Source organism: Mytilus edulis, chromosome 8 (genome assembly GCF_963676685.1).
Source record: "Mytilus edulis chromosome 8, xbMytEdul2.2, whole genome shotgun sequence".
Taxonomy (NCBI): Eukaryota; Metazoa; Mollusca; class Bivalvia; order Mytilida; family Mytilidae; genus Mytilus; species Mytilus edulis.
In genome coordinates this window covers 73,750,348-73,763,655 of record NC_092351.1, presented here as the reverse complement: position 1 = coordinate 73,763,655, position 13,308 = coordinate 73,750,348, and the positions used below count along the sequence as shown (strand labels likewise).

Below are 13,308 nucleotides of genomic sequence, written 5' to 3'. Positions count from 1 at the left end.
TAGGCTGTCTATTTCTGTGTGTGAATGCTTTTTGTTTCTGTATGACACCAAAGATCTTTCCTGAACTTGTTTTAGATCTATGTTGTCCACATCGACTTTAAGTTTCCTCAGCTTTTGTAGCAATAGTACATCTGCTACTGTTTCCAATTCTTTTATGTTCTTTTGCCATTGCTGGCAGTTTTCGAAAACTCCACGATAAACTTTGGTTAGTGCAGACATATTGTGTAATGCTTTCTGTTCCTCGTCCTGTACCAGCTCTACCAAACTATCAATTAATTTCTTCCAGTAATTGCCCTCTTCAGTAATGGTCTTGATGACTGCTTTGACTTCCTCACGGTAAGCTTTTGTGTAATTTTCAATTGTGTTTACGTTTTGTCTCGATGTTGTTATCTTCAATTCAATATCCTTCGCAAGTTCAGATCTTCGTTTTACAGTTGTTTTAGTAAGGTCTGTCATCAAATGGCGACTGTGTTTCTCGACGGAACAAACTTTACAGACAGGAGTATCACAATCCTGACAGTAGAATAAGAAACATTCCTTGTGTTCCGTACAAAGAAGTTTCTTTTCTGGTTGATATCTCGTCCGCCTACAAAAGAGTGGTTTTGACAAGACTTTGTGCGTAAATGAGATACTTAACAACTGCCGCAAAATAACAGATCGCACTGCTTCCAGTAATGTTTACCTGGTCCGCCAATACAGATGTCACAAGTCAATGCCGGAGCTTGGGCCATTTTATATGTTTTAAGGACTACTTACAGTTACCTTTTAGCTCATTGTGTTGTCTTTAAAAGTATAGTCTGGAAAAGACTTTCCTGTCTTGGAATACAAAAGGTATTTATCTAATATATACGAGGAAACAGAAAAGAAGTAATATATTAACGTATTTATATTTTCTGAGTGTCTCACACAATTAATGTTTTCGACCGTTTCGATTGATAAATAAAAAATTTTAAATTTGACAATTGGACGCCATCTTTGTCAATGAACACAAATCAGCGAGGCGCGATTAATATTCAAATTTTAACGGTACGGGACCGAAAAAATACTTAATTTGAAGAAAAAAAACCGACCACCTCCTAAAATCGAAAGGTGGTCGGCTTTCAAAAGAAGGTGGTCTCAAATGCCGAATGGAAAACACTGAGTTTTACTATGTCTTAAATCAAATACTTTGTGTTTCTGCTGAATGTTTAAAAACATTCCTTAAAATATAAGTTAGAATAAAAGTTGTATTAAAGTGTTGATACTTACAGTAGAACGTCAATGGTTAAGAAGGTTTATAATGTTTAATATGTATCTTATGGAACGTCATTGTTAAAATAATTATAGACATGATAAATATCGAGATTTAATGAAATACACATTTGTGAAGAAGAGATAAACACTTTCCTCGGCTTCTTTTTTTGCGGACGCCGAACTATACATCATATAGAAGTTTTGCAGAAGTTTTACTTTATCGTTTGAAGAGGAATTCTTAAAGCTTACTTTGACAAATTTTAAACTAACTTCATTTCAACAAGTTTAAATTACATGTTCTAAAGAAGAGATAAGAATTGTTTGCATTGCAGTAAACTTAAGTCTTTGAAAGTTTATTCAAATACGCTATTGAACATCACTAAAAGCCAATAAATACAATAATTTTGTATTTTATCAATTAGTGCCTTCAATAAATAAAAGTCGTCATAGAACAGTCTCATTTTCATACCGGTATTCGAAATGACTCGTTTCATTGCTATTACAACAAATATGTCATAATAACATGCCAGAGAGTTTTGTTTCGGAATATTCTAGATGAATATACAAAAATCAAATTCTAGACAATGTACCCTCCTAAGTCCTGGAAAGGGCTAGTCACATATAGTTAACGGCGTTTTTTTTTTCTCACAATGACGTTCTAGCTCCATAAGCCTGGATATGTCGTGGCTGTATCTAATATAAACCATTATAATAATATATTCCTTATGCCACTTAATACGTCAATTACTGATTCTAAATGATTCTACTAATATCATCAGAGTATTTCATTATTAATAATCAAACGAAGATCGGATAATTAATTCAATATCTTTACCTGTCTACCTCCAATTAAGAGATGAAAGATACGTTTTTAATTTTAGTTTAAGCATTGATGTGTTTAAATATCATTGTACTTAAGATATATAATGTATATTTATTTATATTTGACTTAAAATACTGAATACACTATTAAGTATAATTGGCTTTATTTGATATAATAAACTTTATGTTGCCAGATTTAATGATTTAAATGACATAAACATGATAAACACGGAATATATCCACAAATAAAGACGATAAAACTAAACTACCAATTATCTTCAGTTTTTGAAGGTTTTTTATACACAATTGATAGAGGGTTGCTGCTCACAAGGAAGCTATTAAACCAAGAGTTCCAAATGGTGAAGTTGAAATCATCCCTTTGTAAATTTTACGGACTCCATCACGAGTTGGTTGACCGTTATGGAATAACTGTATCACAAATGATATCGGATATGTTCCTTACGTCGTAACTACAATCCCCTTCCTTTTCCTGAATGTGACCTACCGAATTAGACTATTTACCGGATTTGTAATCACATAAGCAACACGACGGGTGCCGCATGTGGAGCAGGATCTGCTTACCCTTCCGGAGCACCTGAGATCACCCCTAGTTTTTGGTGGGGTTCGTGTTGTTTATTCTTTAGTTTTCTATGTTGTGTCATGTGTACTATTGTTTTTCTGTTTCATTTTTTTATTTTTAGCCATGGCGTTGTCAGTTTGTTTTAGATTTATGAGTTTGACTGTCCCTTTGGTATCTTTTGTCCCTCTTTTACACTTCGATAAAAGCAAAATTAAGAATTGGGCTTTTTTAATTTGTCAAAAAGACAACAACCTCACCAAAGCGCATTAAACAGCCGAAAGCCACAAATACTTCTGCTGTATCCTAACCAAACACTCGTTCTAAGTCCGTAACAAATAACGTCATACTAAATTCTTAAACATTTAAATGAACTAAAATAAAATTAAAAAAAACAATAGAATTTAAAAAAGAAACCTCATTGTCAAATTGTGAATGGAAATGGGGAAAATGTCAAAGAGTCAACAACCCGACCATAGAACAGACAACAACAGAGGGTCACCAAGGGTCTTCAATGCAGCGAGAAAATCTCGCATCCGGAGGCGTCCTTCAGCTGACCCCTAAACAATATATATACTAGTTCAGTGATAATGAACGCCATACTAAACTCCAAATTGTGCTTATGTTTTGCCTCGGTGTTGTCATTTTTGATTCGATGATCTTGACAAGTTCCGATGCAGACTCTATAAGTGAATCAATATTAACGCCATAATATACAATCTTTATTGACCTGGCAACAGTATCGGAAGTTATCCCTTCTTAATTCGTCTATTTAAAGGTTTTGTTAACCTCTGAGGTATATACTGACCTTTTTGTGCTTTATAAAGAATATTTATACAAAATAAATGAAATACCTGAACATATAATAAGTCGTCATAAATTTTACGGACGCCATCACGAGTTTGTTGACCGTTATGGAATAACCGTTTCACAAATGATATCGGATATGTTCCTTACGTCGTAACTACAATCCCCTCCCCTGTGACCTACCGGATGAGACTATTTACCGGATTTGTTATCACATAAGCAACACGACGGTTGTCACATGTGGAGCAGGATCTGCTTACCCTTTCAGATCACCTGAGATCACCCCTAGTTTTTGGTGGGGTTCGTGTTGTTTATTCTTTAGTTTTCTATGTTATGTCCTGTGTACTATGGTTTGTCTGTTTGTCTTTTTTCAGTCTTAGTCATGGCGTTGTCAGTTTATTTTTTTTTGTATCTTTCGTCCCTCTTTTTCCAGCTATATTTACGAATGATGACCTTGTCCTGATGATAAAATTTTGTAAATGTTTTGACTAGTTTGTGATATCGGAAACCCTGGTGTAATAATTTGTGAGAAATACATAAATTTCTCTCGTTAAAATCTAAAACATTGATGCATACACGAGCAAATCGTAAAAATTTAGATATATAAAAACTGTAAGATGGTGACAAGGGAACGTCACCTTTTAAAAGTAGATAATTGACAATATTGAAAATGAAAATTCATCTCTTTTGTCATAAAGTTAAGTATTCAGCTTTTCTTGAATGATATAGATATCAAGATCGAGGAAAGGGCAGTGGTCATTGTAAGTATTAGCTTTATCTAAAGTAAAGTAGGTTCAACAGGATAATGTCTTTGGTACAGATACTGAAGTCGTCATTTTTGAGAGCCAAAGTATCATCCAAATATCTTAAAGTATTATTAAATTTGTTTATCAGATGTTGTTTCGATGGATCTTTGCTGATTTTTGTCATACTCTTTAACTCATAGCAATACAAAAATTGGTCCTCAATAAGTGGTGCACAGTCAGTTTGTTTGTGTTTACAAATGATCAAAAATTTGGTTTTGTTCTGGAACATGTGGAATTCCATGTGACTGTTATTCAATTGAGAGGTTCAACTAGGTATACAACCAGGTTCTATTAAGCATGGATGTACCAAGTCCGAAATATAACATTGTTATCTTTTAGTTTGATGAATTTGGACATTTGAATTGGCCATTTGTGCAGGGACTGTCCATTTGGAATTTTCCCTGGAATCAGTGTTTTTTTTATTATACTGTTAGTTCAATAGGCGTGTTCAACCGACTGTCAAGTGTGCGAAAAAACAGAACTAAAAATAAAAACTCAAACGTAGCATATTAAAATATACTACGTTTGAGTTAAATATCATAGATTGATAGTTTTATTCTTTGAATTTGATTCTAATAAATGACAAAAGAATCATTTGGTACTGTTTCGAAAATAATGGAATGAAATATGTACCACTGCTTTATCCGATTCGCCAAAAACAAACCTTGAGTTATCATACCACCAAATCATGGTACGTCACATGATTGTATACGAAAATGGGTCGAAACAATATTTCCCTGAATTTGACAGCTGTAAGTAATTGATCCTACATTTTATTGCAGTAAAATATTCTGTGTCACAAACATATGTCTTGGGTATTTCGATGCACCATAATTTTTAAATTTGGGATTTCAATAGAATATTTTGTAATCTTGAGGTTACATGGGGACTTAACCTTTTACACAGATAAGATAAGGGGAGATATTTGATTGGTTAACTTCTAGCGATGGTTATTATCTTATATGCAATGATGTTTTATGTGATTTTTTTTCTATATTACTGGTCAGGATGAACCTTAACTCATGCCAAATATTTGTTTATTTGAAAAAAAAATAAACTCTACACATTTTTTTTAAAAGTGCAAATTAAACAAAGACTCATAGTTGTAAATCAATGGTGGTATTACACCTAATAGTCTATGTCAGTTCAGCCTTTGTTCTTGTTTAAAAATAAATCCGATATTACCCACGAAATCGGGGACATTTGGAGCATAGTTGAAATATGTTCACTGTTGTAGGATGATTTTTCGTAAAATAAAATTATGACATGGGATTTCAAGATGGGTGTCAAAAGTATCTCAAACAGGAAGTGATACCAGAAGTATTTTTTTTACACCAGTTCAAATTATTGAACGTGAATTCGATATATTTTTTTTTTAATTTGCACATGGCATGGGTAGCTATATTCGTCAATTGTATCTGTTGCTAACGCTTTGAATAAATTTCAAAGATAACCCAGTCCTTATGATTATTTTTGTAACATATCTATGACTTGCAAGAATTATTTCTTAAATAAAACATGATTATATATCGATTTCGGTGTCCCCGAAAATCGGATTTCTATGGTTCACAGGGTCCACAGCAATGTAATATACCGGTTGATGTAGGTCAGATACTCAAACACTGTGTGTAATTGAGTTAAGAGGTTTGGTAAAATCTACCAAAATTAAGTGTATGTTCAAACAGTTTCGAATGGGAGTCATGTTTATGACTTAATAGTCCGTCCGATAACGGGAACAATTACGGACGCCCTTTTTTATCATTGTCTTTCCAAAATAACCAAAAGGAAATAATCATAAGCGATAATGACAAATGCGTCTTCGCATGTTACCTTTATGACACAGAGGGAGAAAGAGAAGCGACACAATGCATGACAACTTTTTAATTAATAGTAAGGAATCAAATAACTATATACTAACCACACTACAATGACTCAACAAGCTCTATTTTTTTTTATATGGGAAAAGGTTTCCTATAAAAATGATCTTAACATATAAATGAAATATTGGATGATCGTGAAGTCTGAATATTGTCCATGCTGTTCTGTGACTTTTGCTTTAAGACGTGGCACGGTACTTTTCCACCTCAAATTAATATGTTGGGTTTTGATGTTGTGTTTGTTGTCATATTTCTTCCTTTATATTGATTATGTTTCGTTTGCTGTCTATAATGTGTATATTTTGTCTTATCGTAAGCATTGTGAGATTGTTCATGTTTTGTTTTGTGATGATAAATGAATAAACACTATTCGTCTTCAGAAATATTTTGTTTTTTTGCAAATTAAACAAAAACACGGCGGGTGCCACATGTGGAACAGGATCTACTTACCCTTCAGGAACACCTGAGATCACCCCTATTCTTTGGTGGGGTTCGTCTTGCTTTTTCTTTAGTTTTATTATGTTGTGTCATGTGTAGTATTGTTTGTCTGTTTGTCATTTTCATTTGAAGCCATCTGGTGTCTTTCGTCCCTCTTTTAAGTCCAAGTCAAGTTCAAACAGAAAAATTGAGTTGTTGCAAAGCTATACGACTTATATATTAATAAACTATCTGAGAACCGGCTTTGGTTGAGGTCGTGTTGTTAGGTCTTAAGTTTTTTATGTCTAAAAGTTTCACAGTTTGGGGTTATGTTGGATGCATTTATCCCATTCATCTTGAAATAATAGTGAAGCGGTGGACAGGCATGACAGGACAATTTTAGAAATTTAAATCATTTAAAAAAAAAAAAAAAAAAAAAAAAATAAATAAATTTAAATCATCTAGATACTTATGGAATTTTAATGTCTTAAATTGTCCATCGATTATCGGCTATACAGTCCTTGGATGGTGTAAACTTCCCACTAACACCATACACCATTACACCATACACCATACACCTTTACACCATACACCATGTGCCATTACACCATACACGTTACACCATTGCACCATGCACCATACACATTACACCATACACCATACACCATTCTATCTACACCCTCCGAAATTACCCATAGTGCAATTTAATTTCAGCGTATACAAAATTATTTTATCATTTTATAAAACGAATTTTGATCACAATATTGTAAATTTTAATGTACAAAATTATAAATCAGTTTTTATTTAAATACATAGTTTCAGACTTTGATAAATCCGTAATTTAGCACGTTCTTTTTCTGTGTTGATATCAGTTGTTTCCCCTTCCCAAAACGAGTGAAATGTCGTGGAGGCAGCAGAATATTATTTTTGTTCCGATAATATTCAGTACCTGTATCTTTTATACGAGGACAATTTGTAATATAAATAGCAGAGAAGATGGCATTATGAAGGGTTCATTTGATAATCACAAATTATTAACGAATTCTAATTTACAAAAAGTTCCTTTAGAATGTTTAGTCTTCAGCTATGCGATGATTTTCATGATCACATGTCTGACGACGTTGTTGTTATTTGAATTATATGATATATTAGTCCAGAGATTGAATAAACTTCTTCTAGTTATGGAAATAGAAGTTATGGATGATGTCAAATTGAACTTAGAAGCAGTGAAATGAGAGAACAGGACTGAATTTCTTTGTATTCTATCTATATTTTGACACTACAAGTCCCTGAACAGTTTGTGTTCCCCTCCAAATCAGAACCTTATCATCTTTTGGTTGCTGCTGACTGAAAATTAATAAATCATTTCCACTTGAAATTGAGAAGAAACCACTTGTTTACATTGTTTCTAAGGCTACTTCCAAAAAGTAAAAATCAAACAATTTTGAGGCGACTGTTTCGCCGCAGTGGTCGAAATCACACTTTAACATGTTTGAACTTGACGTTATAATGAATACACCATTGGCTTTTTTGCTAACATTCAATAACGTTAGTGTCAGTTGTGATGTTTTCTACCAATCAACTTCACATCAAACATGTCAAAGACTGTATAACATTTAAAAAAAATATGTTTATGGATTCTGCATGGTACCCATATCATGCATATATGTATATTATTGGACCAAAATATCAAATTTGCTGGAACATGCCTTTTATATATATGTTGGACAATGTTGCTGTCATCGCATCCAAGCAAATTATCTCCTTGAAAATTACACCTTACAACATGTATGATGCACAATGATGCAGTTATTCAGAGGAAAAGGACTATAAAGTACAGTACTATGAAACAGGGGACAGATTGAGCATGTGAAAAATGATATACATGTTTACGTTCATGCTTAATTTTAGGACTAAGGTAATTATCATAAAAAGAATTCATATTTTCTATTATATAAAATAATATGTGATATCAATATGAATCACAGAAATTGGAAATGAATATTAATGACAACCTCCATTACCATGATTCAAGACACAAATGTAGACTTTTTATGTACAGGACTTAGTGAACAATTCATTGTTTCAGACACTATTTAAACGCCTATGGGTAAAGTATTTTTCTGGGGAAATTTTAGTGTACCAAAAATGAATTTTACATATATACTGTACATGTACAATGTATTGTTTATATAAAAAAAATGTGGTGTGATTGCCATTGAGACAACTCTTTGCAAGAGACAAAATGACACAGAAATTAACAACTATGTGTCACTGTACAGCCTTCAACATCAAGCATAAAAAGCCCTGAAATAACAAACATGACAAATGTAAAACAATTCAAACAAGAAAACTAACAGCCTAATTTATGTTAAAAAAATTAAAGGTAAAACAAATATATGTAACACATATACATGTATATTACATGTATATGTTCAGCAACAAAGGACAACCACTGAATTACAGGCTCCTGACTAGGGACAGGCACATACAGACATAAGGCACACATTTAAACATTATTAAAACATACTGTATATATGCTGTATGCAATACTGGTTTTGTTTTTGAAATGATATATATCTTAAAATGTATTTTGCAGATTGCAGATAGTCAATCAGGAATGGTAATAATTTTGTAAATGATGTGGAGAAACCTCAATTCTGACATATGTTATGACTGGATACTGGATACACTTGATGAATTCAACAGTCATGACAGTAGACTTTGCAGATCAACAGATATTTGATCTGCTACATTCTACTCAATCTACATAAAAAATGGATTTATTATTTGTTAAAAACATGAACCAGAACCTTAGAAATCATGCATTTGATAAAAAAAAAAAGGATCATTAGTACTTCTTAAAAAAGAACCACTTTAACACTGGAAATATAAGATGTAGTTGGACAGTAATGGCAGCAGCATCTCTGTTGACAGTTCAATGGTTAGTGTGTCAACATGTACACACTGCAGATGTTTATATTAGTAGTCGAAGGAACACCATCATCAAAACTGAGATTGACTTTAAATGAATCCGATGATCTTAAATGTTCATCAAGAAAGCAGCATCTTTAGACATGTCAGAATAAATATTAAAAAAAATGCTTCTTATTTATTTGATTTTGTTTAGAATTAGATATAAGTTCTGAGGACAGATTAAACAGTTAAAAATCACATTTTGTTATGATGTCAAATTAAAAAAAATAAAGGTTTTTATGTGCCTCATGTCGGAAATTTAAAAACAAAGTTTAATCAAAATCTTGTCTACGTATCTATTTTTTCATGGTGATTCTCTTTGCTTTCTGATGTCTCCCTGCATGTTTTTGGTGGCCCATGTTCTTAAACAGTTAAATACTTTAAGTTTTCAGTATATATTGATGGTCTATTGTTTGTAGTTATGTGTCTTATCTGTACCTGAGGTTGTTTTGTCGGACTTTATTTGATTTTCATTTATAAACCTAGTAATTATGTTTTAAACTTCTTGTTTTCTTATACCTTCTGTCTAATTAAAAATACTACATTAAAAAAAAGAAGATATGGTATGATTGTCAACGAGACAAGGAATCAAAATGACAAAGAAATTAACATCTATAGGTCAAAGTATGGCCTTCAACAATGATGAGTAAAGTCCATACCGCATAGTCAGCTATGAAAAGCCCCGACATGACAATGCGAAATAATTCAAACGAGAAAGCTAACGGCCTTATTTATGTACAAAAAAATGAATGAAACACAAATAATTAACACAAAAACAAACGACAACCACTGCATTTTAGGCTCATGACTTTGGACAAGCACATTGTCATATATCCATAATGTAGCGGAATTAGAATAATTGAAGGCGATATTTGCATGCCCTCCGATGAAGACATTGTACGAGAAAATATTGTAAGATCCGATGTAACTGGACACAGAAAAAAATGGTCTTGTCTTCTGACATGGAGAATTGAACTTTATATTAAAGAATATAAAACTTTTTTGTAGATAAAACAGTTTTACTAGACGGCTGACATGGATTAATAAATCAGTTAAAGTGAGACCAACAATCTCTCTGTATCAAATTATTTGGAAAAAGAAACAGCCTATTGCAATGTGACCTTTTACAATGACTAAACTTGCATTAAGTCGTGTTCAGACTCTTTATAATAGAACATAAAGGAGTATGAAGTAAACTTAATTGCACGGGATTTAATCGAAAGCAATGTCAATACATAGAAAAATACAAATTTTTATGGTCAGGGTTTTTAATTCCGGTTCCCTATATACAGATAATAAAAACTTGGATAATAATATTGCACACTGTTAAATATTCAAATTCAGTCGTAAAAAGAAACACCAAAGTGTAAACACAATACAAGACAAGCTCAGACAGATCCGGTATTAATGATTTTGAGAATTACGATGTTATCCTACACATGATGTCATCGGCCTTTTGATATTGTCCATAAAAACGAAAAGTCTTTAAATGATATTGAATCTAGAGTTTGCTCTGGGACCAGATATTGTCAGAAAAAATAGCCAAAAATTAATTCGGTTTCAGAGTACGCCATGAAAGACTCCAGGAAACGCTCAAAATGCATGATTTTGCGTCATTTTTAACAGAAGTTCTGGTGGCATTGAGTGTAAAAAAAAATCATTTGAATAGAAAGTACTGCCCCTCCGTAATATTGTATCCGAAACTTTACTGATATCACATATATAAAATTCCAAATTGTTAGTTACAATTTGTAGCCAACCATAGGAGATCATAAAAGATAGGATTCGATCAAAAGCTCCTTAGAGCGTGTGTTGCTTATTTGTACTTATGCAGAATCAAGATATTTTTTTCTTATCTTATCTTATAGGATAGATGAATAAATGATCTACAGGACGAGCGTGACATGAAGGAATTGTATATTTAATATATATACTATTCCTTGGTAACATGTATTAGTACATGTAGTAATGATATAAATATTGACAATTGACAAAGTTAAATATGTGTTGAACAAAATCTTAATAAAAAAATGAAACTGCAAACAACTCAACCAAATTTATCGGCTAGAAATAATCAACATTAGGTCAATGAAGGGTTACCTCCGAGCCCCCCCCCCCCCCCCCCCCCAAAAAAAATGGCTAGAAATATATTTTAAAATTATGTCAATGTCAGAAAAATGTAAACATTTTTGTATTCGGCTTAAAACTGTTGAAGGTCGACTCGATAGAAACTCGCCCTTCCCCAGTTTCTTAGCCTCATACAAAAATGTTTATAGTTTTCTGACATTAACCTATAATACTGCAATAAAATATGTGTACGCGGGCGGTTCTCAAGTCAAAAGCCTAATAGAAAAGTAATTTTGAAAGAAATGTATAGCCGCTAAAAGACAAGTCATGAATATTATTCGGGCAACATATACATGTACAGCGGTTGCAACATGAAGTCCGTTTACAGAGGCGGGTTAAGGGGGGTTGCTTATAGAGGGAATCACTGAAGTGGGGCCCCCTCTTAAATCAGTCAGTGGGTCCCCTTGTATGAAAATTTCTGGATCCGCCACTGGTTTCTTACTTTATGCTAATGTATAACAGTGATGGATCCAGAACTTTTCCTAAGGGGGCCCTCTCCAGTCATGCTTCAATGATTCCCTATATAATCAACCAAATTTTTCCCACGAAAAAAGGGGGAACCCCCCCCCCCCCCTTGGATCCGCCTATGCATAAATCTAAACTAACTCGATTCATAGTATATATAGTTTTTTTAAAGTCAGCATTATATTTGCCTTCATCAATGAGCAAAGCCCGTACCACTCAAATAAGTCGTTTACTTTGTCTAAAATCTAAACCTTTCAGTACTCTGTTATATATATGGAAGTGTTTAACTGTTTTAAGCTCTTTGGTCGGGTTGTCTCAAAGTTACATCAATTTACCATTTCCATTCCTATTAAATTCTATTTGATACATTAAAGAAATCAATTGATACTAACACCGGAGACCTATATTCCAAATTTTTACCACGTTACAATCCTTAAATGAAAAAAATAAATAGTTGAAGTGTTTTTCGTAACTTTCCCTTCAATACATGCATGTACATGTAGCAACATAATTTCTTCCTCTTTTTTTCTCAAGTTATATGTTGGAAGTATTATAAGTTAATATAATTATTCAATGGTTACTTATAACAACTAATTTTTCCGATGTAGATTAAACCATTTACTACAACATTATCAGAGCTTCAAATATTCCAAACTATCCCGTTATCATAATTCGTATTATTCAAAATTTATTTATTTCATCTTTGCTATGCATGTGTTCATTAATGTTGTTTATTTACTCTGTTTTAATTCAAAATGTATTTTTTTCATCAGCAATTTTTTTTTTTGCGTTTTTTAGATTCATTTATAAATAGGAAATATGGTTACACATTGCATTTAAAATCATGCAGAAGAAAAATTAAAAGATGCATTAATCATTCTCTCCTCCTTTATTATTTATCAACATTGATTTATTTCATTTTTTACACCTTCTTGTATATTGGCGTCCATAGTAAACGTATAATTTCCATGTGTTTGCGTATGAACATAAAACATACCGAAATGTTAACAGACGAGGCGGCGCCTTAATTGAGATGGTGACATTACACAAAGGTGAGACACAGGTGCAAAAATTAGAAATTTAAACTTGACACGGTCATTTGCAATAAACAGAGTTTGTATGGCTTCAAACTTTAAATATTCCTTAGTTTTATTGGTGAATGTGAATTGACCAATCGATGCACCTACCACTTACATTTTGT

General features: G+C 32.6%; 1 long non-coding RNA gene across 1 annotated transcript; it reads left to right on the top strand.

Annotated features, from left to right (window-relative positions):
- Positions 1 to 7,052: 7,052 nt before the first annotated feature.
- Positions 7,053 to 9,647, top strand: LOC139486243 (uncharacterized). The gene is made up of 2 exons (XR_011655527.1): positions 7,053 to 8,457; positions 9,139 to 9,647. It is a non-coding gene; the product is annotated as an uncharacterized lncRNA (long non-coding RNA).
- The last annotated feature ends 3,661 nt before the right edge of the window (positions 9,648 to 13,308 follow it).